General features: G+C 39.3%; 1 protein-coding gene across 4 annotated transcripts in view; it reads right to left on the minus strand.

Moving 5' to 3' along the window:
• Positions 1–26,645, minus strand: part of nlgn1 (neuroligin 1) — a 406,572-nt gene that overhangs the window by 373,408 nt on the left and 6,519 nt on the right. The window contains exon 2 of one of the 4 annotated variants that reach the window (XM_078945410.1): positions 8,672–8,758. The gene's annotated coding sequence lies outside the window, so the exon portion shown is untranslated. Of the gene's footprint in view, positions 1–7,857; positions 8,639–8,671; positions 8,759–26,645 lie in introns of those variants that run through there. The other 3 variants (XM_078945409.1, XM_020701552.3, XM_020701548.3) reach the window with 3 other exon arrangements.

The raw sequence follows: 26,645 nt of genomic DNA on the forward strand, positions 1-26,645 counted from the left end.
CACTAAACAAGCACCCAACATCCAGACTAAAATGACAACAACAATTCCGTTTTTTTTTCTTTTTTTTTAAATCAAAAAATAGGTTTGAAGCCATTTTATGGATGTTTTGACACATAATTTAAAAAGATGTGCATTTCCCAATATACCAATCTGCGATATGATCATAAAATTCAATTTGAAAATGCATTTTGTAATTTAGAATTCAAAAATGAACGTACAATTTAATGTTACATTGTTTTTATTTAAAGGAAAAACAACTATATATGCAATTAATTATAAAATGCATTTTTGTTTGAATTATGGTACCCAAAACCCATAACAATTTGAAATGCTTTTGATTTTAAGTTTAATCAAAATTTTATTTTGAAAAATGCCAGATTGAATAGTAATTTAATATATTGATTTCTAAATTTTAAAATGCATTTTTAAGTTGTATGATAACATTGCTAATTGATTTGTCAATTTAGACTTAAATATCGATTCGAATTATGGGTTTAATAAAAATGTCCATACTATTTTATTTTAATAGTCTATAAATAATTTCATCCAAGGCTTTTTGATGTTGGTCTGGTTTTGTTCAACACCGTATTTTGGCATCTGACTAATATGCTGCATTATTTTCCCATGTAGTCGTAGGAGCAAAGGTGAGTCGGTGGCTTTGCGTGGAAACCGCAGCACGGTTACGCATGTCTGTGATTTGTATTCGCATGCATATATAACCCCATAATGATCCTCGCACAGCTCATTCAGCGACATTCACTCCGCAAACTCAGCAAGAAAAAGAGACTCCCGCCTCGGAATATAGAGCCATATATCAGGAGCCGTTTGCAAGGGCCGACAATGTGGCGAGTCGTTTGAAAAGCAGTCAGATGAATGTTCCGCTGCCTGCCATTATTCCACTGACGCTCTCAGCAATGTGGAAAATCACAAAGTTACAGCATATTACAGACATCATAATTTATTGTTATGCAACATAAAATGATTTTATAATCCATCCAATAATTGTCCATTTACAGAAGACCTTGTCCTTAAATGAAAATGATTAGCATTTTCTGCACTAAAGACCATAAAATACACCGAGAGTCATAAAGGGAGCTCTACTCTGACACTGGACAAGAGTGAGTAGTTTAACCTGGATGAGTCGCCAGAAAGCACATAAAGACCAGCAGCCATCACGCTGACTCTGACTTAGATGTGGATCTCGTCAGCACGACTCTGGGCTGTCAACACAACCAAACAAAACATTCACAAAAAAAAAAAACTCCTAAGCCTCTTTCGTTAATAAAAGACAATGGAATGAAATTTCTGGTCTAAACTCAGTTGTCACCGGCTTCATTAAACTTCGGTGACAACTGAAGATGAAGAACGTGGCCTACTATGTTCCCTCCTGCCCTTTGAGGATTGAAAACATACACTGTAAAAAATAAAACAGCCATCAAAATGTTGACTCAATATTTCATAACAGTGACATGGTTCGGCTTTTGGTTGTCATGATCCCTTTTCTGGAACTAAATCTTACTATATGTAAACAGAAAAGTGGAACACAGAGCTGCTGACTGAAACAGGATATCTTTCTTGTGAATCTAATTTAAGTGATACGTTTTGCTTTTAGCATCTAAAGCCCAGTCAGTGCCTGCGACGTCCATCAATGACAAAGATGGACCACTACAAGCCTCCAGTATGAATGCCTACTGTTTTTCAATTTTCCCACAAGACATTTTTTCCCCTCACCTTTATTAGGTTCGACCACCCATAAGAAGCAGCACAGGTTGTGGCGCTTTTTGAGAAGAACTACATTAACAGGCTCTGCAAACTGGAAATAGTCATCTTTGTGTATTCTGTTTTGTGCAATTAAAAATAGGAAAAAAATAAGTCACTGGGAAAAGTAAGACCAATATTTGTTTTGAGTAGTCCAGTCCCTAACTGGGCTGTTTTAAAAAAAAATAATTTTAAAAAATCTGGCACACTTCAAGTTGCTCACTCTTATTTAAATGGAACTAATGGAATTTTGCATCTCACACAGAATGTCAGCAGCTTTCAGGCCTCAAACGTTTTCAAAATAGGAGGTTATTGAGTATAAAGTAGCAGGCTACCACTACCGAACCCTGAAGGGTCCTCATCCAGGAACTTTTTGAAAATTAGGGCCCTATATATGCCTTTTCCAGGAACCTGGGGTATTATTCCAGCTGATTTGAAAGCAATAGAGGGTAATTTAGTACTTCTACTCTATCACTGTTGACAACCATTCCCTCCAACCTGTTTTCCTATGACTGTTTATCAAACTAGAACTAAAAATGCTCAAGTGTCCTGGCCTTTTCACTAATCAGCTGTTTTAACTTCCTAGAACACGTTAACAAACATGACAAAACATGTCCTGGAACTCAAGAGGCAAAGGATGGGATGAATAAAAGTTTACACTCAACAGCTATGGCAAAACAATACTTTACATAAATTTGCATATGAATCAAAAAAGGAAGTGCAGAGATGTACAGAACCCACTTCGTTTAGGTGATCTTCCAATTTCCTGTATTGCAATTCATGCAGAAATGTAACCAAAAGCTACGAAGAGTTTCTATGGTCACTCCAACAACTAGAAAGAAGAAAACACTATTGGCTGTAGATGATTCTGTTTGTCAACAAAAAAAGTAGCTTGGGCAAAATTTTCATAATCACATAATTTATCATAGAAAATAATTCCCAGTGTTAAAGAATGATATGATTTAGGAAAAATAAACAAAAACCTTCAGGAATTGTCATAAAGCAATGCTTTCAACGGGAATACCAACAGCTCAGCCTGAACCTGCACAAAGCTCACTTACTTTTTGTTTGTCATTAGAGGTTAGAGCAGACTCATCCATCCAGGATGGTTCCATGGAAGAAGTTTTAATTAAAAATAAATAAATAAAGTAATCTGGACTTTTTTCAGTTGAGGACATTTTACCTCTGTCAAACAGGTAGATTAGGTTAAATAAGGTTAAATAATAAGGTTAAATAATAATCTAAACATGAAATAAACCGTAAAATGAAGTTTTTTTTGTTTTTAAGAAAAATACTTTAACCTAACACCTGACTTGAAAACCAGACACTAACACACTGAGGGTGATTAACTTGGAAGAAGACAGCTGTGGATAATTATCCATTGAAATCAGGTGAGACTGTGACAAGGAAAAAACAAGCTTGAGAACATTCCAAGAACCATTATGACAAAACTGAAAACAAACCAAAACAAATGATACAATTCTCACAAGAGGCTAGGATCTGTTTTATGGTTTTTAGGGTGATTTTAGAGAGAGGCTGGGATTTACACTGCGTTTTGTTGACTTGGATGGGATTTAAGTCTGCAATTGTCAGTTGGGTCTGGCAACAAGTCAAATGACAATATCATCAAATAAATGGCAGCATAAGACATAAGCTTGAGTAAGTAGAATGGAGTCAGAATACTATTATTGAGACTAAAAATGTAAAGCTCTGTGCAGAGGATAAATGTGGTTTACATGTCCTGATGAACCAGAAAAACTCCACATACAGACAGCAGCTAACCACATTTCATGCATTCGATTTGAATTTGAATATTATGCCTGGACCAGTTTTTAAAGAAATTCATGATAGACTTGCAACAGCGCCCTACTAACAGTTCAACCTTTAAAATTAGCATCTAAACTCATGCTGAGACCATGATTAGCAATAATAACCAATAAAATAACGTGGAACCTTTGCTTTACTTTTTAAAAACAAAAAAGGCTTGTGAATGTGTCCTTCAAATGTGGGCTAAACTCAGAGGGTTTTACACCGTGCACCACCGTGCACTAAAATCAATCACAAACCAAATCTCCTTGGCCCCGTTTCCTGAACATTCTTGGCCTGTCTTCCTTCTCCGTGTGAAAACTAAAACCAACAGTTTTGTAAAAATATATTTGAGTTGAAGACATTTTTCTTTGGAAGATTTTTTAAGAAATAACAGCAGGATGTAGAGACAGCTGAAGGTTAAATCTGAGCTTTTTGCACGTTTTCGTTCAACATTTTTTATTTATTTTTTTTAATTTGTTGAATTGAAATCAAATCAGCCTTAATTGTAACTAAGGTTAATTTCATACTAGGCCTGCACAATATATCGCAAATTTATCGATATCGCGATATTAAGCTGTGCAATATGCATCTTGTAAAATACAGCAAAAATAGCAATAAATGGTTTCCTCAAATGTGCTAAAACAATGTTATGGCTGCTTGAATTATTTAAATGAATCAAATAAAGCCCTTTTTACATCTGACCAATCGGATGGAGCCCTTTTATGTTAGATGTTCCCCTCCTATGTAGAAATGTGTTAACTTTTATCTAAATTAAGCTGGAAATAATGTTTTTGGTTGTTTTGCTATTTCTTAATGTATCGCAAATTATATCGTCATCGCAATATTAATCACTAATATCGCATATCTCTAGTTTTCCTCATATCGTGCAGCTCTAGTTCATTTGAATGGGCAGGCAATGTTGATCAATTTTTTTTTTTTTTTTTTTTACCATTTGTAGGGTTTGCCTCCTCACACAGCACTCTAAAAAGCAAACCAAATTACCTTAAAGAAAATCTTATAGTCCCAAAAGTTTTTAACTAGGGGACTGAATTAACTAGAAAAAGCTCAGACCAGTGAAGAAAAGGAAGCCTTAGGAAAACTACTCTTCTGACCATTGTGTGTTAACTCTACCTCTGTGTTTACTATGTTTAAACACCTCATATTTTCAAACTTTTTTATAGTTGACACTGATTGATATTCACACGTTGGGGTGTTTTGTATTCACATGCATGGCACACAATTACGTCCTCAATTCTACTCCTCTGTGTGCATTAAATTAATCTGCAATCACACTACAGTAAACCACAACGGTTTGCTTGCAGGAAACAATAGATCCTCATTCAGAAGTGGGCCAGGGTTCATTTATGTGAAGTTTAGGGGAACTTTACCACTTTCAAATGATGCAGACTAGCTGAGTAAACAAATACTGGTGTGGCTCAAACCAACATGGGGGAATGCACCCTGTGGTTGCATATTATGGGCTTTACCAAGCCTGTAACAAGGTAAGATAATTCATATATTTGTCAGAGCACTACAATATTAGAGGCTGTTAATGTAAATGTTCTCTTTTCCTGATCAAATAAAGGTTAGGTAATACAATTGAACAGATCCAATTAAAAATTGTTATCTGTGCTTGGCCTTTTAAATGTCACTAAAACTCTACTTTTAAAAAATTGCTTTTTACTCTGTCATAAGAGACATAATTGGGATACAATGATATAGAAGAAATAAAGTTGAAAATTATACTTCCTTCCCCTTAAACCCAAACAGAGGCTCAATAGGTAAAAACACTTACGTCTTCATTGTCAATACCCAATTTATTTTCTGCTGTCTCAGTGAAGAGAGATGCATATTTAAAATGGTGTAATTGTTTCCTCTTTGCCTGATCATTGTATAATCAGGCCTTAAAATATGGTATGTTCAGCAGTGTTTCTCAGCCATTGATCCATAACCCCCGATTTTCTCATCACCTTTAAACAGAGTTCAGAGCAAAGAACCTTTGAGTTGGTCATTTTCTAGTTAGAGGGTTTTTATCCGTAAACTGAGCAGTTCTCTGGATGATAAAGTGCTGCAAAGAAATCAAACACACACACTAAATGCCACAACCCAAAAAGCTGTAATTGTCTTCAAAACAATCACTATTGACAGAAAGAAGCTCTGAAATTTATCAACATTGGCCTCTGTCGTCAAGCCACCCACTGTTTCATGGAGTAAATGCTGCTTCTTTCCTTCTGCTGATAATAATTATGAACAAACATGTCTGAGTACTCAAACTATGCTGTAATGATGTGTTGGGAGGAATACATCAGGACATATTCTAATTCACAAGCTATCAACCGCTGCCATTTCCTGCAGCGCCTGACACGTAGCCAGCGCGGCCTTCAGCGTCCACACCAAGGACACTCTGACAGGACCTCCATTTGACAACAGGGACAAATACTCTGGAAACACGCACAAGTGTTTGTGTTTTAACATAAAAACACCCCCAAAGTCTACGTGAGGAGAGTTGGGTAATGTCACAGAATAATTTATAGGACTTTCTTCATTGAAGAGCAGCCATTAATCAATCAGAGAGTACACTGTTTGATCTTGCATTTTCATCAGGCCTATAGGCCCTCAATTTTAGTTGGTTAAGGTTTTGGCCTTTTGGGGGAAGTCTTCTAGCTTAATAAAGAACCTTTTATGTTTTTGAAACATCAAAACAGTAGAAAAATGAATTTGGGTTGTAACAATTTGAAAGCCTACAAGTATCCATGATAAACTGACTTAAACTGGGCTTGATTGATTACAAAAACTGTAAGTTTATTATTGGAGTTTCTGCCAGACAGAATGGCTGCAACTTCCGGTTAATAGACACCACGGCCTAAACGTACCCCAGGACTGAACAGCAGGAACCAAAAAAGAATCGATCATTTACAAAGAAACTCCCTTCATCTCGATCCTAGAATGTGGAAAGAATGCCAAAACAACACACACTTTTTGGTATAAACACTTTTTCTTTAATGTGTCACTGTGATTAACTATTTTATAGAGCATTCCTGTTGTGTTTTTGTGTGTTTTGTAAGCAGAAATCCCCCTTAATGAAGGCCGGCAGTTCTGTGTCTGCACAGCAAACAGGTTCCTGGTTAAAACTCAGCTCTTCTCAGTCTTTTTTTGTCTTTTTTTCCCTCCATCATCCAAGAGCATCTTCATCCCCCCCCCCCCCCCCCCCCCCCCCCCCCCCCAAGAAACCAGGACCAAACCACTGGGAGGACTGATGAACAATTTCAACACTTCCAAATCAGGTGCTTGTGGAGTTTGCTTGTAGAAAATGTGATGCTGGGGTTGTTGAATGAAGAATCGTGCCCAGGGAGACCTTTTCCTTTTTTTTCCCCTTTACTACCCCCCCGCTCAAACTGAGGAACTTGGTGCTGCATCTTACCTCATCCATGGCTACCTAGCTGACAGGAACACACTGCAGCTCTTTAGGTGACATGGTTCTGAGGTATAAACGGACACACGCGCACATCTATCCAGTTTTACATGGTGATGGTGCCCCCACAGCGGCTGACAGCGCAAACTCTCCTGCTTTTTTTTCTTCTCTCCATCAGGGTAGAGAGAGTCCTTTCAGCAAGCGCACACTTCCTTCCAGTCTCTGTTCATACTGACACCCATCCCCCCTTTCCCATCGAAAAGAGTTCGACTTTAATATTGTCAAAATGTATTGTAGAAGCATCCTATCCGGATGTTCTTTTTGGATAGAGAGACATTTTTTAGCAGAGCAGAAAGCGCGTCCGGCCATCTGCAGGTGTTTCGTGGGATGCTGCTCTTTCAAACCCCATGCAATTTCACAGCAGTTGAGTGAAAGCGCATTTAAAGTTGTCCCTTTTCCCTCAGACCCTTAAATAGTAATCCGCCTGCTTTGCGCAGCTCGTTCTGCGACCGTGCACACAGTGCGCGCCCATGCGTTTGGGAGCAGAGAGTCCAAAGTGGCAGACAGAAAAAGATGGGATTTTTTTCTTTTTCTTTTTTCAGCTGGGCACGGGACCCTCTCCAAAAAGCACAAATCCCCTCATTATTACGCGCTCCACAAAGAAGAAACACGTTAAATCCTAAATGAAAACGCTCATTTCCACAGCCGCAACTTCCTCCACCACATCTCCAGGGTAATTCTGCCATGAAAATCAGGAACCAAGCATCAGCCCACAGCTTTTACAGTTCTGGATTTAAGCGGTAAATTACCCAAACCCAAACCAACATCCCTACATCCCTCGTGCAGCTTACAGAATTGAGTCTGATTTGCGTATTTACCGTCAGAGGCGCATCCATCGGTGCCTTCTTCCCCTCACGTCAGACAATATTCCTCTGCGCGTCACGTCCCGTTAGGAAAAGCTCCAGTCCTCCCAAAAGCTACATATTTCCACCTCCGAAGATTAAAAAAAATCCTGAGGAATGAGGCGGACGCACTTTCACTCCGGAGGGTAGAGTCGGGTTAGACGCGGTCCAACAATTCTACTCTCGCGGAAAGAAACGCAGGAGACGCTCCAGTCCCAAACAAGTGCGCCTTAGCTCCAGATGGTTTAATATTTTTTTTTTTTTGTTATATTCAGAACTATTTAAAGAATCAGAATTTCTTGTGACTGAAAATCGCCAGGCTCCAGGTCTTTGCAGGCGCACAGACTTAAATCTGAAATGAAGGTGATTTTGAGAAAAAGAAACAAGCGAGGGATTTTCCCCCATCGTCTGCTCCTCACGATTGAGGCTACACTTGGCTGATAAAACACCGTCCTCTCTCTCTCGCACCCCCCCCCCCCAGCACCCTCCTCTCCTGAACACCTTGAGCTTTGATGGAGCAGAGACGCGCCTAGCGGCCGGACACGGGAATTGCAGCCCGCCCTCTCAGCGCGCTCTTAAAGAAACACAGAGTTGGAGACAACTGGGGGGAAAAAAGGCGTTTTGCATCCGAACAGTGAAGGTTGCACGATGAGGATTTATGTTGGTCTTTTACAGAACCAACTGAACTGAGGAGAAAAGCAAACATGTTTACAAGAGGAAGGAAGAATAGGAATTTTGGGTAACAGTTGAGTTTAACACCCACGAACAGTTTGGTCAAACAATCACACACCTGTCCATGTTCACCTCCTGATTGGATCTCCTGAGTTCAATCCTCATGATGTTTTCTTTCCTCCACCTCTCCTCTGTGTTTACATGTCTGAAAGCATATAGATTCATTTGTAAATAAATGGGTTTTTTCTTTGACTAAATGTACAGTGCTGTTTTATGAGTTAAAATCATCCCAAGGTCTTCCTATCAGCACATACACAGGCTGCCATTTAATCAGCTTTGAATGATGGTTTCCAAAGGATATGATTTTTTTTAAGAAAGAAATTAACTAAATAGGGATGCAGACATTAAAATAAATCTATAGGTCCCATTTTTTTTCAAGCCTGATGTTACAGGCAAATATTTACGTGCAACCAAGCACAAAAATTCATGTTGGCCACACATAATACGCGCGGCCAAGATTTAATTGCTGCATTAGTGCATCCAAGTCTAAACATTGTTGTTGGTCGCACGTATTAACCTAACCGTAACCCTAATCCTAAACGACTGTGCAGCCAACAAGTTAAGCACTGGCCGCACGTATTTAGATAATTACATGCAAACATTAATTTTCTTTTTTAAATGTCTGCATCCCTAATTACTGTGCATTTATTTTTGTTCAATTTTTTTTAAAGACTTACAAATAGTGTTTTTGCTCTTTTTAACATGGTTTTCTAGCATTTTTCTGATTACGTAGAAAGAAAATTAAGCCTAAGATTGCATATACTGAGTATTTCTTTATTCAGCTCACTGTGAATGAGGAGTGACACAAAATGCAATTGGAAAAAATATTGTATTAGTTACAAAAAAATATACTGGGTGGGCCAAATCTCCCTGCTCTGCTCCATTCTGATGCAGCCACCTCTAAACAAATAGATCCATTCACCTCTTTGTTTTCCTCGTCTGAGCTGGAATCTGGATCCAAACTGTACGACTGCATAGCTTCAATATTACTCGCCATTTTGTTGGACTGTAATGTTAGGCTGAAGTTGTGAAGGGCTGTAGTGTGAGGAAGTGTAAACAGATGGATAATGGAAAGTGGGGGTGGGCTCACTCCGTACCAACAGTTCTGTCCACAACTCAGGCGAATTGTGTGAATGCATGTGTGGCAAAAAGGTGCCCTCTTAGTGTGATCTTTGCAACTATATTTCTTGCACTTGATGCACACTTTTCTGTTCTTACTTTTTAGGCAGATCTGACACTTGTTTCTTTTAGGATCAGGCAGCCTGAGTGGCATTGTGTCTCTGCTTGGTTTGGTGTTGCATGGCTAGCTGAGGAGGCTTATGAAGGTGCTTTTTGTGGTACTGATGGTTTGGAAGGGGTTATATTTGAGCTCTGCAACTTTCTGACCAAGGGTGCTTTCAGACTGGACACATTTTGTTCACTTAAAGTGAACCAGAGTTAGTTTCCCCCGATAATCCGGAACAAATTTTCTGTCTGAATACACCTAAGTGGACCCTAGTCCGGGACCAGGAACCGCTCTCGGACCCATCTTTCCTCTCCAATCGTACTGAATTTTGGTTCACTCTGAGAGTCCTCATTCTGATTACAATCAGTCCTCGGAGCGGAACAACTGGACCAAAACAGCCACAGTGGTCAGGGGTCACATGATCCACACAGTCAGACAGTAGCAACAGATGAGCCGCGAACAAATGTAAAACAACGATTGTCGGGTTATCAAACAGAAAGAGTCCAACTGTTTATCTGTTGGAATGTTTATTTTAACACCACTTTTCGAGCTTTTCTGTGTCTCGTTACACAGCATGCAACTGTGATGTCAATCTAAAAGTTACCTTTACGATTTAACATAAATAGTAGATACATTGTTTTTCTCACTTAATAAAATCCAACTGGATATCTATCTCTGTTAAACTTTTAATTACACTTTAATGAATAAAAGGTGTACTTAAGAAAAAAATGTGCAGGAATAAAATGGTTCTTTGTACTCTACTTTCACACTAAACCACCAAAAATGTGCTTTAAAATACCGCAACGCGACAGTACAAAGATTGACAAGTGCTCGAAGGGCAAAATGAAATCCTAAAAAATATGATCATTTGACAGAACTTTTTCTGAATTAGGGCAAGTCTAATCCCTAAAGTCTGAGAGTCAAGTTGTTGCTGACTGGACAGTTCTTATCAGTTTTAAGCCTTTGAAGTCACTTAAAATGCCAGTTTTTCTCTTTGACTGTTTAAACTCTTACTGAATCCTTACATTGTGTTTCACAGAATGAGCTTTTGTTACAACTAATCTTTTGCTCAGACTTAACTGCAAGCTGGCCCACATCTATGATTGTTATTTTTTCTTTAGATGCAGAAAGAGGAATTTAACAAAAATGACTTATTTCACATGTTGTAATTTTCATCCTCTTTTTGCTCCTCTGCATTTTAAGTGACTCAAGCTGGAGTCTTCTGTTTGTTTATGATTTGTTTCATATATATATTTACGTGCTACTAATATGAATTTAATCCTTTTTTTATTGATAATCTCAGTGATTTTTACATGTGTTAGATGTGATCTCCTGTTGAAACAAAACAATATTTTGTATGACAAGAAAGAAGAAAAGGTACTGAAAACTGTTGAGCTTAATGCAACATGTTTCTGTGTATGAAATCAAAGGTAGATATCAGATTCAGCCACAGAGACACTCTTCAAGCTCTTAGTCAACACTTGTGTCAGTTGATCTGCACTGTCTCCTGCTGCACTCGCTGAGACACTGTGAGGATCAGAAGCTTGGGTCTGAGAAAGAAGGTAGCGTAGACAAAAAGAAAGTGGTACTGTATGCTGAAAAAAAAAAACATAATTATGTGCTAAAAAACATGGTCAGGTAAACTATCCAGCATTCTAATTGTATATGATAAAGAATGATGGACGTTTATTCAAAAGAGACTTTGTTAACGTTGGCAGCAAAAACCCACAACACGGGCAAAATGGAAGCAAATATAATAATAATAATGGATTGGATTTATCTGCGCTTTTCAAGACACCCAAAGCGCTTACATTATGTCCATTATTCATTCACTCCTCATTCATACTTGGTGATGGTAAGCTACGGTTGTAGCCACAGCTGCCCTGGGGCAGACTGACAGAGGCGTGGCTGCCATTTCGCGCCTACGGCCCCTCTGACCATCACCAGGATCATTCATGCACATCCACACACCAGTGGAGCCACACTGGAGGCAAGGAGGGTGAAGTGTCTTGCCCAAGGACACAACAACATTTTGGCTGGTGGGAGTGGGGATCGAACCGCCAACCCTTCGATCATTGGACGACCCGCTCAACCACCTGAGCCACTGTCATTGAACCAAAAAGGAAATCTGTTTCTGCCAGCAATGATTGGGAAGGAGCTGATATTGTGGTCAATTGTAAGTGTAAAAAACCAGGGCCGATCATGATGATATTGGCATTAATATGATGAAAATCTGAGTTTAACTTTAAAGTCAGTCTTTACATTGTGTGAAACTAGTACTTTTCTTTACTTTCAACATAAACCAGTCTAACTACTTCATCAATTCTCAAAAATCATAGAGAAGTATGATCCTGTTTTGAAATGTTTGTGTGGGATGCCGAGACCCTACTCAGACTTGCCACACATGAATGATAAACATAAAATGAGTGCCACCACCTCTAAGCCACACCAAGACCCCGTCAAAAAATTTAATATTAGCTAACCATTCTGACAAACATTGGATTATTGACATTTGCATCTGCTCACATGGCATATGTCTATTCCTTCTCAATATCTCTTACGTGGTCAGCACATAATAGAAATTGAATTCCTCATGAGCAGATAAAGGTGTTTTGGAAGATCTTCTAGATCATCCAGTTAAATATCTATTCTGTTGCCCTGAACTTAAATAGATCGCATTTTGTTTTGAAAAACCTTAATGTTTTTTAAGTTGCTTTTAACTTTAAAAAGTAACCATTGGGACCCGCAGAATGGATTTACTGAAGGCCTTGAACAACAGAATCATTTGATGAAATGACCTGGAGGACTGAGAATATTGAAAAATGTTTCATTACGAGACGAGATGCATTTTTTGGTTTACAATAAGTTACTCAATGACATTGAATACAAATTTAGAATATATAAATCAAATCCTTTGGCTTTACTTGACTCTGGTAGAGAGGAACATGGAGAAGGCAGAACAGAGGACCAAGTTGTAGAAATTGAAAAGAAGAGTGGCTTTTAGGAAACCGGCTTTGGGAGATCTCAAAGATGACTGAACAACTACAGCTAAAGTTAGACTGATAGGAAGGCACTTGGCGTGTCATCTGGAATGAGGAAAGCAGATAAGGAGACTTGGGGGTAGAATGAAGAACTTCAGGAGTGTGTTAGTAGGAAAATGTTAGCTAAGAAAAAGTGGGACACTGAGAGGACAGAACAGAGCAGACAGAAAGTACAGAGAGATGCTGCCCAAGGTGGAGGAGGAGGTGGCAAAGGACAAAGGAAGTATGTGAGGGAGAGGTTGAAGAGAAAGGGAGAAACCGTACGAAGAACCTGGACTAAGTTGGGGTGATGATGACATGGATGGAAATGTGTTGGCAAGAACTGTGAAGATCAGATGAATGAGGAAAATGTTAAAGTAACAAAGGTCAAGAGTGGAAAGGCATTGAGGATGATGAAGAGTGGAGAGGCAGTTGGTCTTGACAATATATCTGTGGAGGTGTGTCAGGTTTTAGGGGAGGTGGCTGTAGAGTTTGGGGATACCTGAGTATTAGAGGTGAAGTGCACTGGTTTACAGTTCAGGAAGAAGGGAAGCGTGCAGAGTTGTGGAAACTACAGAGGAATAAAACTGATTAGTAACACAACAAAGTTATGGGAAGGAGTTGTCGACGTTGAGGTGGGGTCAGAAGTGAGCATTTGTGAATAACAGTATGGATTCATACCATGGAGATAATCCTTAATCCAATATTTGCTATGAGAATGTATCTAGAGGAATAGAGAAGATCAAAAGAAGCTGCATTGTGTATTTTTAGAACTAGAACAAAGGAGGCCTTGAGGGCCAGTGTCCTATGTGTTTTGAATGAATGAATGAATGAATGAATGAATGAATGAATGAATGAATGAATGAATGAATGAATGAATGAATGAAGCTTTACTTATAAAGCACTTTACAACTCCTTTAGGAGTAACAAAGTGCAGCACACAAAAAAGAAGACAGAAAAAAATTTAAAACTAGATTTGCAATTGCTTAAAGAAATTGTGTCAGATTGCTAAAAGCAATGCTGTTTTAAACCATTTTAAAGCTGTTGCTTCCGTCCAGCCTGCACGTCAAGTTTCATTCATGTGGGTCAATCACTTTTGGAGATATAAGGGGGAACATATTGGAATAGATCATAACACCACCTAAGGGAGTATTGTTATGAAAGTTGTTGCGCTAACTCACCCTAAATTGAAGAAGGTGTCTTTTCAAATGTGGTGAGATTATGTTCATTTTTTAAGGAGCTGCATGGTTGCAAAGTTGACAACCACTCCTGTCTAATTTGCATTACGTGCTTTAAAGAAATGTTATGGAATTATGTGAAATGGGTGGTACCACTGGATTTGTGGTAGCCTAAATAGAGTACGTGCAGAAATATGCAAAGACAGGTCAAAGTATGTGGCATAGGGGGTTAAAAAAGGATTTGGAAAAACTTGTGAATTGCAAAAAATCTAGTAAGGTAGAGATGGCAGATCCATGTTTGCTGTTTTTCTACTATCCAAGGAACCACAGGGGAATATAGGTGTGTTGCTAAGACTATTGCTCTGGAAGATTAAGGCCCAAATCCTTTTGTGCTATGAATGACCACCTGGTGGCGCAATAAAGCCAGAATTGGTATAGATTACTCTAAAGTAATTGTTCATTAAGTTTCATACCATTAGGTGTAGTACTTTTTGAGATAAAGGTCTTGGGTGTCATTCATTTCTAGAGGTAAAACTTGGAATTTTGCTTCATGTTCTGTGTTCCGTCTCATTTTTTTATTTAGAAGAAGTCGGAAGCTGTCTTTTCTCATCCTAATGGGAAACTGTTCTCAGCATTTTTATAGATAAACACACTTCAATGGAGAAATAACTTCCTGCTGTCAGAAATAATTACCACTTGACGAATTTAGCATTTCCTTGTACTTGAGCAGCAATCACAAAAACCTATAATTTATTGAAAGCAAAATTGCAATAAGCTGCTTGAAGTAATTGACTGATTGTCAATGAATTGCCAAGAAAAAAAATGTCACTTTGAGAGCTCTGCATACAAAAATGGAAACACAACTTAGACATGGAACATTGAAAAAAGAATTTCAGAGCCACAGTGACCATGCAAAATTCAAAGTTATGTCAACATTAAACAGAATATAGATCATTTAAAAAAACCAAAGGCTGTATTTAAATATTACATGAAAAAACTTTGAACTAAAAAAACCTACAGATTGGCATCAAATCTGCTGACAAAAACTTTCTCTGTCAACCTGCTCCTTGTTGTGTAGGTGCACCCATAATAAACATTAATGTAGTGTGTCCACATTTTGCCTTTGTCTCCCGTCCAAAGCAGCCTCTATTAACAGAAATGGGTCAGCTTTAATCCGCAGCCAAATTAATGGAAATGAAATGCTTCCATTTGTGATTGATGCTGTTGTTGCTTATTGTGTTTCTTTGTGTAGAGCTGCTTGTGTGCATGTTTCTCTCTGTGTTTGTGACTGTGTGTGTTTGTGTGCGAGGGGGGGGGCAGTGAGTGACCAATAAAAATGTCAGCATTAATTTGTCATACAAATTCCCTATAAGGATTATTTTTTTAAATTATGCAAGTGTTTGTTTGTTTTTTTGATGCTCATAACTTCAGATTTTAAGAATGAAAAATGTTTCCTTCCTTACTATAACAGTTTTACCTTAAAATCACCAATAAAGCAGTGTGTGCACTGATGGTAAAAAAGAATGAATCTGGTGTGAATAAAATGTTGTGAATGGATGTGACTTTGTCTTGATTTGTCTTTTATTTTATTTAGAGATTTATTTAAAATAAACAAAGAACATTGGTCATTTGAAAGCACACAATATGCTGGCATTGGTGATGAAACTTCTTTGCCCAGCCTCAAAGCAGAAGCAGACAATTTGAACAAGAACTCAGAGTCCAGACATTTGGTGGTTGTAGAGCAGAAGATGATACATGAAGACTGACCAGTGGAGTTTACTGATTTAGAGAATGGTAGTAAATACTATTATAGGTAGAGGAGAAAAGGGCAATTTGATGAGTAAAAAACAGCTTAGATTGTAAGGACTTGGTCTGGCTGGAGAAAATAGTGCAAGGGATTGTGGGAAGTTTCTCTAACACCTGGGCTATTCCATCACTACTCACTACACAGAGCACCACACAGTGCGTTCGCCATTTTGGAGTGCTGTCCAGATCTTCAATTCCGAAATCGAGTACCCTACAAATTTTACAAAAGTACTTTCAAAAGTACCTTACAAAAGTCTCTGGGAAAAACGAGTGTGCATTGAGGCTCACTACTAGATTGGCAAATATAGACCCCAATGCATTGTGTTTGAAATTTTCTGCAAAAAAAAATGTATTTAAATGTATATTTTTTTAAGCGATCAACGTTTTCATCTTCAGAACACAGTGGATTCATTCATAAATAGTTGTCCCAAAACACTCACATCAATTAGACTGTCATATCAGTTAGATTCATATCATATTTACTGTTAAAAAAAAAAAAAAAGTAGTGAGCATGGTGCTCCAATTGCTTTTAAGTTTAAGGCACTAGCTGGTTTCGCACTATAGTTTTTTATTAGTTAGCGATTATTATCAATTATTGCAACAGCTCTGTGGCCTTGCGATAGAGTGTCCATCCTGTGACTGGAAGGTCAGGAGTTCAAATCCAGGCTGAGTCATTCCAAAAATGGGTCCCAATGCCTTCCCGCTTGACACCCAGCATTAAGGGTTTGGATGGGGGATTAAACCACCAAATGGTTCCAGAGCACAGCTGTGTCTGCAGATCATCACTCCCCGAGGGGATGAGTCAAATGCAGATAACAAATTTAACACACCTAGATGTGTGACAGATAATGCGGCTTCAACTTTAAGAAGGCCTAGCTAGTTGTGTATTTTAGGGGTGGGCTAGGAATTTGGGTATCAATTTAAAGAGGTACTTTTTCTTAATTCTTTATAGAACATTTTTGGAAATACACATTTTTTTGTTCATTAAGTGTATAATAAAATGTGAGACAGAGACTTTGGGCAACTAAAAATGTTAACTAATTACAACAATCTGAACTTAATAGGCATCATAAATATAGAATATGTATATTAGTTATAGCATAGTACAATATATTAAGAAGGAAGCAGTACCTAGTGCAACATTTTTAAAGATGCAATGTAACAAAAAAACCATATGTCCTTATAAATAAAGACAATAATAAAATAACAAAGTCAGTAGTAAAAAGAAGTAAACAAAAGCAACACTGTCATGAAGTAAAGTTAAAGTCCCATCATTGGCAGCAGCAGGGGGGTTATGCGCTGTTTAAACAGACAGTGTTGCCAGATTGGGCAGCTTTCCATTGAAATTGGTTTTTGCACAAATTGGGCTGTTTTTCCTCCCAATCTTGCAAACCTGCAGACAGATAGACACCGCGCTCGCATGAACTCTATAAGTAAATCCAAGCTCTTCACTGTATGCTTTAAAGAAAAAATGTGACGAAGGTTTTAAAAGCATCGACCTCTTCACGCTAGTATCATTACTTACCCTTGGTATTGATACTATCAATACTCCGATTGATCTGCCCACCCCTGTTGAAGGCTCCTCAAGGAAAGACTTAAGTGTCTCTTCCTTCTAAGAAGAGTTAACTACGTACACACCAGGCATGTGGTGCAATAAATGCAGGTTCTTGTATGCGGACTGGACGAGCAGGGAAAGGCTTCTTTTTTCTACTGTTTACCTGCACATTTGCGCTACCCACAGTTCGTGTGAATGTTGAAGCGGTGCAAATCTCGTGAATCTTACTCCAGGCTTTTTCTTTCACAGCTCTATTCTGATATATGACTGAGTTGATATATATATAATTCCAGTTGGGCACAAACTGCAATTCATTTCCCACACAAACAGACTGAAAAACAGTTTCTGTAAAATCCATAACCCCATCTCCTCACAAACCCCATCAATACAACGATCAACAAACCCCTGCACAAAGTCATTCACAATACACTGCATTTTTGAATTTCCATGCATATATGTGTGTGTTGTGTGTGCATGCATGCACATGCATTCATACATCAAAGATTCAGGTTACTTTAAAGATTTGGTTTCCACTGTGACTAATCCATTTCTGTTTAGATACTCTGTGTGTCTTTTCATATTTTGTGTCTCACTGTACCGTTCTGTGTGGACTTTGCATGTTCTTCTCATGCATGTGGGGGTTTCCTCCGGGCACTCCGGCTTCCTTCCACAATCCAAAGACATGCTTCATGGGTTAACTGGCATCCTTAAATTCCCCCTATAGGTGTGCTTGTGAGAGTGTGTGTGAGTATTTGGTCCTGCACACAGAGCACCCTGCTTTTGCCCAACAGTAGCTGGGTTGGCTCCAGCAACCCAATAACCCCAAAAGGGATTCAGAAGGTTCTGAAAATGGATGGATGTACTTTTATTAGTGTCAGACTTTTGGAGATGGACTCCAAGAAAATGAACAGGCTAAAGCACAAAAAGGTTTGTTATGCGACTCAGGCAGGGCAGGAAAAAGGAGCCTCTGGGAGCAACACAGTCATGGGTCCGGAAGGTGGAGCAGCACTCTCTGCACAAGAGAACAAAGTTATATGTACAATGTTATATGTGCTTAATTTCTTGTGCAAGGGATGCTCATGGCAGTAGGAGTCCTAGGCGGGAGAAGCTGAAGGACTGCATGAGGCCAGACCATAAACTGAGAAGGATCATCTTTTGGGTGTTTTGCTTGACAACGGCAAGTCTCTCCTCTTAAATACCCATGGGGATCAAATCAGATTCACAACTCCAAACACTCCTGAAGGAGGCAACAGGTCAGCCACCGTGGACTGCATACTTGTATACTTGGAAGGGGAAGGCAGCTCAGAAGCATGAGACTTTAGGGCTTGGCAACAGGACAGAGGAACAAAAAAAAACTTGACACTGACTGAAGTGCTGCAGGCAAACAGGTGGAGTAAATCAGCTGATTGCACTGCTGAGATGAGCTGCCAAGGTGGAGTGGCCCGGGACAATTACAATTATTGAACTGAGTTAAAATTAATATTATCTTAATAATGATGTATTGATTCATGTCAGTCATTCAATCTCTCCCATAGCTATTTTTTGTGTTATTTCGCAACAGTTAATGTAATGCATCAGAAAAAAAAAATCCTGCAGGCTTTGGAAATAGGTGCGAAACAGTGCTTGAAGCTTCTGTAAGAAGCTGAACAGTGTAGACAAGTATGTAAAAGTTGAAGAAAAAGTATTAGTGGGCCCAAAATACTTGAAATCAATGAACAATTGACAATAGAGCTGACGGAAATGCAGAATGACCGAACTGGTGGTAATAATTATTATTATAAAGCCAAAGGTAGGGGACTCAGGTCACATGACTTGACTCTTGACAGATTTGGGTTGCAAAACCTGAGATTTACTCTGATAAAAGACTTGATTATCAGTTAAGACAAAAAGCTATATCAATTTAAGATTTGCCTTTAATGTCTTTTTAAGAGTTCAATCATGAAAAAAAATGTTGTTTTACTTCAATAAGTGGCTGGATGATTTTGGCAACAAAACATATTTCCTCATCTGTCTCCTAAAATCTTTAAAGAAAAGCAATCTTCACAAAAAAAATCTCAAAATAAATGTTATAGATTTTAGAAACCAACAAAAACAAAATTTCACATTGTTAAAAAGTGAAAAAAAATAGGCCAAGGCTGAAGATCCTCAATGAAAAATGTAAAATTCCCTGTGTGTGCAATTAGATTGCTTGTGCTGTTAGTTTTTTTTTAATTTGCTGGTGATTAACTAAGAACACCCACACAATCAATACCAGGCAAAAACAGCAATATGCATATAAGGTGTGTGTGTGTGCTTTGAAGTGTAAAGAACTAGCGCAAGAAGTTCTGTGCTGCAGGAACAAAGCTGCTGAAGGTGGTCCAAAATTATCCATGAGGTGTGCATTTTTTTTTCTCACCTCATGCTGAGGCAGGATACTCCGACTATTTCAGCACACGTTTCAGCAGATGATTAGCCTGAATCTGAGCTGCAGATAGCCAACAAGGCAGTGATGAGAGGGACCAAAGGTAAGGTACAGTTGATGCTCAGACTCTCTTTAGGAACTCTTCTACAGCACAACAGCTGTGAACTTGAATGAGAGTTTCTGAAACGTGTGCTGGAAGAGAGGAGCAGACTGTTAGCTGCACAAAATACATCTAGGTTAAAACAGAGAGGTCCTTAGTAAATAAACAAGGAAATACAACTGCTCCTGTCATGTTGTGGCACACAGGTGGAATGGTGGACACAAGCCTGCTTGTTATAACTGAAACATTCACTTAACCTCATCAAGATACCATCTTGTATTTTCAGAGGTATTCAGAGGTCGACCGCTCTGCCTCCACACCACGGCCTCCCCCATTAAGAGTTTTTAATACTTTCAATGGTTTGCCCCCTCCTATTTATCAGGAATCCTGCTCTTGTGTGTTCCAAAAAACCTAAGGTTTTTTTTTTGGCTTAGCTTAGTTTTTATTTTATTTTCTATTTTTTTTAACTTGTCCTGTCCAACAGCTGGGCAGACAGATGGAGGTTCTGGAGGTTCCTCACTCCCGATTGAAATCCACAGATGATAGAACTTTTTCAAATGCTGTGGCCAACTATAGAATGGTCATTCTCTACACATTGGTGTTTTTAGGACTTTGGAAGGCTCAAAGTCTTCTCTGAAAACTAATAGTGACATGACTGTGTCATCATGCATCTCTGGCTAAATCGCAGACATGTGTACTACATCTCAAAGACAAAAGTTCTGGGGCCTTAATCCACAAGACGATAGGTAAAGCAGGTGGAAATACGCAAAACTAAACGCGATTGTTGGCACGCATTAGGGAAAAATTCATTTAAAATTAACAAGAACCTTGAGCGAGACACTGCCAGCAGAATTAGAGACCTCTAGTGGAAAAAAAATTGGATATGAGACATCCTGGGACCTAAGTCACACACACAGAATTGACAGGACATTTGTGCAATGATGCTTTCATTATTTTTCTTTCTCAACAAGTTCCATTACTATGATAGAACTGGAATGACAGTAGACATTTTTTATCCGTGGATAATCCTATATATTATATTGGAATCAATGACTTAAGAGGCTCAGAGCTATAAATCTGAAGAAAAGGGCAGTGTGCAGCATGCAATAAAGAGCAGATGTGAATGAATGAAAATATGCTGTAACATATTTTTAAGTTCTGTCTTTAATATGTCATGCAGCAAAAATATACAGCAATATTTTACTTTTCAGATTTCCACAGTTAAATTGCCAATAGCCTAAAACTGCATCAGTTATGTTGAGACACTGTTTCCTGTGGTTTAGGATGGGGCACTTTGTCCGTCCTGTCCCACCTTGTTGTCTGGAGCCTTTATGACTGTAATAAAAGAAGCTGAATAAAGAAATTTAGATCTTTTTATCTGTGCATTAAGATGTGCAGAGACACAGTTTTCAAATGTCTGAGTGTAGACTCCCTAGGTAAACCTTTTCTGGGTTTCAGCAGCGCCTTAGCCTCAATAGTCAAACTGGGCTTTCATTTTCTTTCTTTTTTCACATCCCTATAATCTATTTCCTGATAAGCTTACCAAAGCTGCTGCCTATGTATGTTTGCATAAATATTTCTAGTCTAGTTAACATGCATCATCTATGGCTAAATAGGGCAAGGGTCTAGGAGGATAAAATATAATATTTATGCACAGCTGACCACAAGTAGGTTTTTCTAAAGAGACACATTTGCATGCCAGCGCTTCTCTTAGTTGTTATCTTTGACAAACATCTTACCTTTGCAGAAAACACCTCCTACAAGGTCATATTTAGATAATTCAAAACACTTAATAGAATAAATACTGAAATCGCAAAGACAGAAATAGAAATCAGGACATCAAAATCCTAATTACAAAACTGTAAAATCAAAAGAAGATTCCTGTGGATGCTTGCGTTTGATTCTTGCCCACATAGTAGTCAACACAACACCCCTTTTCTACCTCCACTCCTTTACCCAGGTCCACAACCCCTCCAGGTCAGAGTGCTCCGCCTACAAAGGTTACTAGTGGACCATGGAGCAACAAAAGTCACCAATACCCTCTTTAGCTCTGTGATCCACTATGGTGGTTAGAACTTAATGTTGCTGTTAGGTGAGCCCATTCTATAACTTTTACATTTAAAAATTGCTTCTTATGATTTAAAGCCGTTTAAACTCTTTGTTTGTTGGGTTTGCAGTTTTATTTTTTCTTCCCTGAGTGACAGAGACCCTTTCCAAAAACAACAATGAATTGTCTTTGTTTCTTTAATAACATTCAGAAAAATTAAACGTTCATAGAATGCAGATTCAGGGCCCACTATTGAATTAATTTCAAATATTTATTTGTTTATTTGAACATAAATTGTGCTTCCAGCTCATGAAACCCACGAAAACAGGGTATAAGGAAATTCGAAAACTGTGCAGATTTTTTCAGAGCATGAATGTTAACTAATCATTTACTAAACTCAAAGCATCTGCACAGGTTTTCCACCTGTCATTAAATTGGTTCAGTTTGGTTCAATTGTCTTAGTTAGGTTCAATATGGGGAAGATCTCAGACTTGATAACTGGCCAGAAGACGATTTCTCCAGATTATTCAAATTTTGGGAAATCCTTCTTCTGTGGGTGTTGTGAGCTGGAAACCCACTTTTATGTAAAATAATAATTGAAACCAATTAAACAGTGGGCCCTGAATCTATTGTCTAAGAAATGTTTAAGTGGAATTGTGGAAATGTATGCACTTTTACATTCTAATAAAATTCTTTTTGTAAATGGTGTGTTTTTGCGAACACCTTTTCTTTTTTATTGTAATCCCTGACAAATATTAGTACTGACTGTTATTTGCCATAATATTGAACTTAAATCTATATACTAAGTTAGTTTTCTTAGCTATTGAATATTTGGTTGGGTTTTTAACTATTTTTGGTTTGCTGGGTTTCATCTATCTTGTGTACTTAGGCTATGTGTTCTGCCTGCGGTTTATTTACCTCTAACTGTTTTCTGATTGATCTCAGTGTTTAAGTCTTTGTGCTCAAATATTCATTTTCCAATTTGCCTTGCAATACTTTGGAATTTGTATTAACAGCAATCCTGACATAAACTGCCTCCCTCTGGAAACTTTTACTCTATAAGCGTGCGGGAGATGATGTTGATGATGTCATGTAAATCACGCCATGTTTTAAACTAAATAAACCTCAAAACTACTTTCAACTTATCCACATTAATTAATAATTGCATTTTTAAAACTAATCTAAACACATGCCTAGAACAATATTTCTGTTGGAATTTCAAGGGTTTAAGTCTGCATCCATGCCTGCGTTGATAATTATTGCAGCTGTTCTGTCTGGGGAAAAAACCTTACAAGACTGCAGGCTGTGACAGAAGAGTTCCTGCAACAGGAAACATATGCTGCACTTTTGTCCTGCCAGCAGAATGACAAAAAAAAAAAAAAAAAAAAAAAAAAAACTGTGCACACAAACCCATAAGACAAAGAGTAAAGACTGGTATTGCACACACAAGCACACAAAATGGCACGTTGCTTCATTTATCAGTGTTGCATTATTTATCCCGAGCAGGGCTTGCTATTCCTCAAGGTATTTACAACAGGGAAACATTTGCATTGAAGAATGCAACAGTGGAAAACAATAAATATTCTTTTAGATTCATTGTTCCTGGTGGACTAGCTAGCTTAGTTGAGCAGTAAATGCATGAGAAGTTTACAGCTTCAGACGAAACAAGAAAAATGAAAAAAAAAAAGTTTACTTTATTTGCTCTGAACCTCTGACAACTTGATAGTATACCTTTCCAATAAACACACAAAACCTCTGTCGTCATTTAAAATACACTTAACATAAATAAAAATGTTAAAATAAATGTTACCACTGCACTCTTCTGGACTGAGAGGTCTGAGGTCTTTCCAGGTATCTGTTGTAGCCATTCCTTAGCTTGGGGGTTACTACCCCGAGTGCTCCAATTACCACAGGCACCACTGTCACCTTCACTTTCCAGGCTTTCTCCAGTTCTTCTCTGAGTCCCTGGTATTTCTCCAGTTTCTCATGTTCCTTCTTCCTGATGTTCAAATCGCTTGGCACTGCCACATCCACCACAACGGCTTTCCTCTGTTCTTGATCCACCACTACAATGTCTGGTTGGTTCTCCATTACCATCCTATTAGTCTGGATCTAGAAGTCCCACAGGATTTTTGCCCTTTCATTCTCTACCACCTTCGGGGGTGTTTCCCATTTTTACCTTGGGGTTTCCAGTTCATATTCTGCACACATGTTCCTGTATATTCAGCATCTCACACCCTGCAGTTATGTGCTGGATTGTTTCAGGCGCCTCTTTGCACAGCCTACACCTTGGGTCTTGTCTAGTGTGGTAGATCTGAGCTAATGGCTCTGGTGCTCAGGGCTTGTTCCTGAGCTGCCAGGATGAGCGCTTCAGTGCTGTCCTGTAGGCCAGCCCTTTCTGGCCATTGGTAGGACTTCTTGATATCAGCCACTTCAGTCATGGTCCGGTGGTACATCCCATGCAGGGGTTTGTCCTCCCATGAGGATCTGTCCTCCAGCGCTGTTTCCTCTGTCCTCCATTGCCTGAGACATTCACTGAGCACACTGTCAGTTGGGGCCTCGAGCTTGATGTATTCATGCATCTTGGATGTTTCATCCTGGATAGTGGATTCGCTCATTAGTCCTCGGCCTCCTTCCTTGCGGCTAGCATACAGTCTCAGGGTGCTGGATTTGGGATGGAACTCTCCATGCATGGTGAGGAGCTTTCGTGTTTTAACATCTGTGGTCTGTATCTCTTCCTTTGGCCATCTTATTATTCCTACAGGGTATCTGATAACTGGCAGTCCGTAGCTGTTTATTGCCCGGGTCTTGTTTTTGCCATTGAGCTGTAGGAATAATAACAAGGAATTGTTTCATCCTGGATAGTGTGATTCGCCCACTAGTCCTCGGCCTCCTTCCTTGCGGCTAGCATACAGTCTCAGGGTGCTGGATTTGGGATGGAACAGGTACTTGTAACTGTCCTCAATGTCTGCTATTGTTCCTTCTGGGAGTGAGACGCCTCCTGTGTGGACTACCTTGCCTCTCTTTGTCACTTTGTCACCATCCGGTTGCATTTCTAGAGCCCGAATGACATCTCGATGTCAGTACTGTAGATCCTGGTGGTGTGGATCAGGGAGTCAATGTCACGCTCGCTCTTAGCATAAAGCTTGATGTCATCCATGTAGAGGAGGTGACTGATGTTGACCCCATTTCGGTATCCATAGCCAGTCTTGTTGATTATTTGGCTGAGGGGCTTCAGACCTATGCAGAACAGCAGTGGGGACAGAGCATCACCTTGGTATATCCCACATTTGATGGACACTTGTGCAAGTGGCTACCCATTGGCTTCAAGGGTGGTTTTCTACAGCTTTATTGAGTTTCCTATGAAGGCTCTTAGAGTCCTGTTGATGTTGTACAGCTCCAAGCATTCAGTGATCCACATGTGTGGCATTGAGAGATAGGCTTTCTTGTAATCAATCCAGACTGTGCACAGGTTGGTGTGTCGTGACCTGCAGTCTTGAGCGACTGTTCTGTCAACCAGGAGTTGGTGTTTGGCTCCTCTGGAGTCTCTGCCAATGCCCTTCTGTGTGTTGCTCATGTATAGATCCATGTGCCTATTTATCTTGGTTGCAATGATGCCTGACATGAGCTTCCATGTTGTGGAGATACAGGTTATAGGCCGGTAGTTGGATGGGACTGCACCCTTTGAGGGATCTTTCTAGATTAGGATCGTTCGCCCTTCCGTTAGCCATTCGGGGTGAGTCCCATCTCTTAGCAGCTGGTTCATTTGTGCTGCCAAGCGCTCGTGGAGTGCGGTGAGTTTCTTAAGGCAGTAGGCATGTATCATGTCAGGGCCCGGTGCTGTCCTGTTCTTCATACCTGAGACTCTTTCTTGGATGTCAGCCACTGTGATGGTTACTGGATTCTGTTCAGAGAGGTTGCTATGTTCTTTTCTCAGAGAGATCAGGCACTGGGCATTGCTGTTATGTGCTGCCTCTTTCTCCCGGTTTTCCACTACTGTTCAGTTTCCAGCCTTGGTGGATCTGCTCGGCTGTTTTGACCCTGCCACTGAGCGTACACTTTCGCAGGCTGAGTTGCAAACAGCCTGCTTATTCGTCTGGCTTCATTGTCTCTTGTGTACCTCTTTAGGCGACTCCTTAAGGCTAAAAGCCTTTGTTTGGCAGTTTCCAGTGCTTCAGGTATGGGCATCTGGCTGTATCTCGTAGGTACTTGCTTTCTCATTGTACCTCTTTGAGCCTCTAACTATTGCTTCCATGATGGGTATTGTTTTCCTCCATGGTTGCTCTTATAGCCAAGCATCTCAAGGATCACTACTGCTGAAGTGTAAACCAGTTCATTGATTTCTGTGATTGTTGTTGTAGGAATTACCCTCAATGCTTCATGACTTTCAGGCAGTACATCACTTAACCGTCGTAGCTGGTGTCGGGGTTGCCTAGTGTTCATTCTAGGCAAGATCTTGTCTTTCAGGTCAGTTGCTGCTTCACTCAGCATATCTGCAGCTGTTGGGGCTGTGTGTGTGTGTGTGTGTGTGTGTGTGTGTGTGTGTGTGTGTGTGTGTGTGTGTGTGTGTGCGTGTGTGTGTGTGTGTGTGTGGGTGTGTGTGTGTGTGTGTGTGTGTGGGTGTGTGTGTGTGTGGGTGTGTGTGTGTGTGTGTGTGTGTGTGTGAGTAATATATATATAATTTTTTTTTTTTTTTCTGA

Source organism: Oryzias latipes, chromosome 4 (genome assembly GCF_053564925.1).
Source record: "Oryzias latipes strain Hd-rR chromosome 4, Olatipes_Hd-rR_3.1".
Classification (NCBI taxonomy): Eukaryota; Metazoa; Chordata; class Actinopteri; order Beloniformes; family Adrianichthyidae; genus Oryzias; species Oryzias latipes.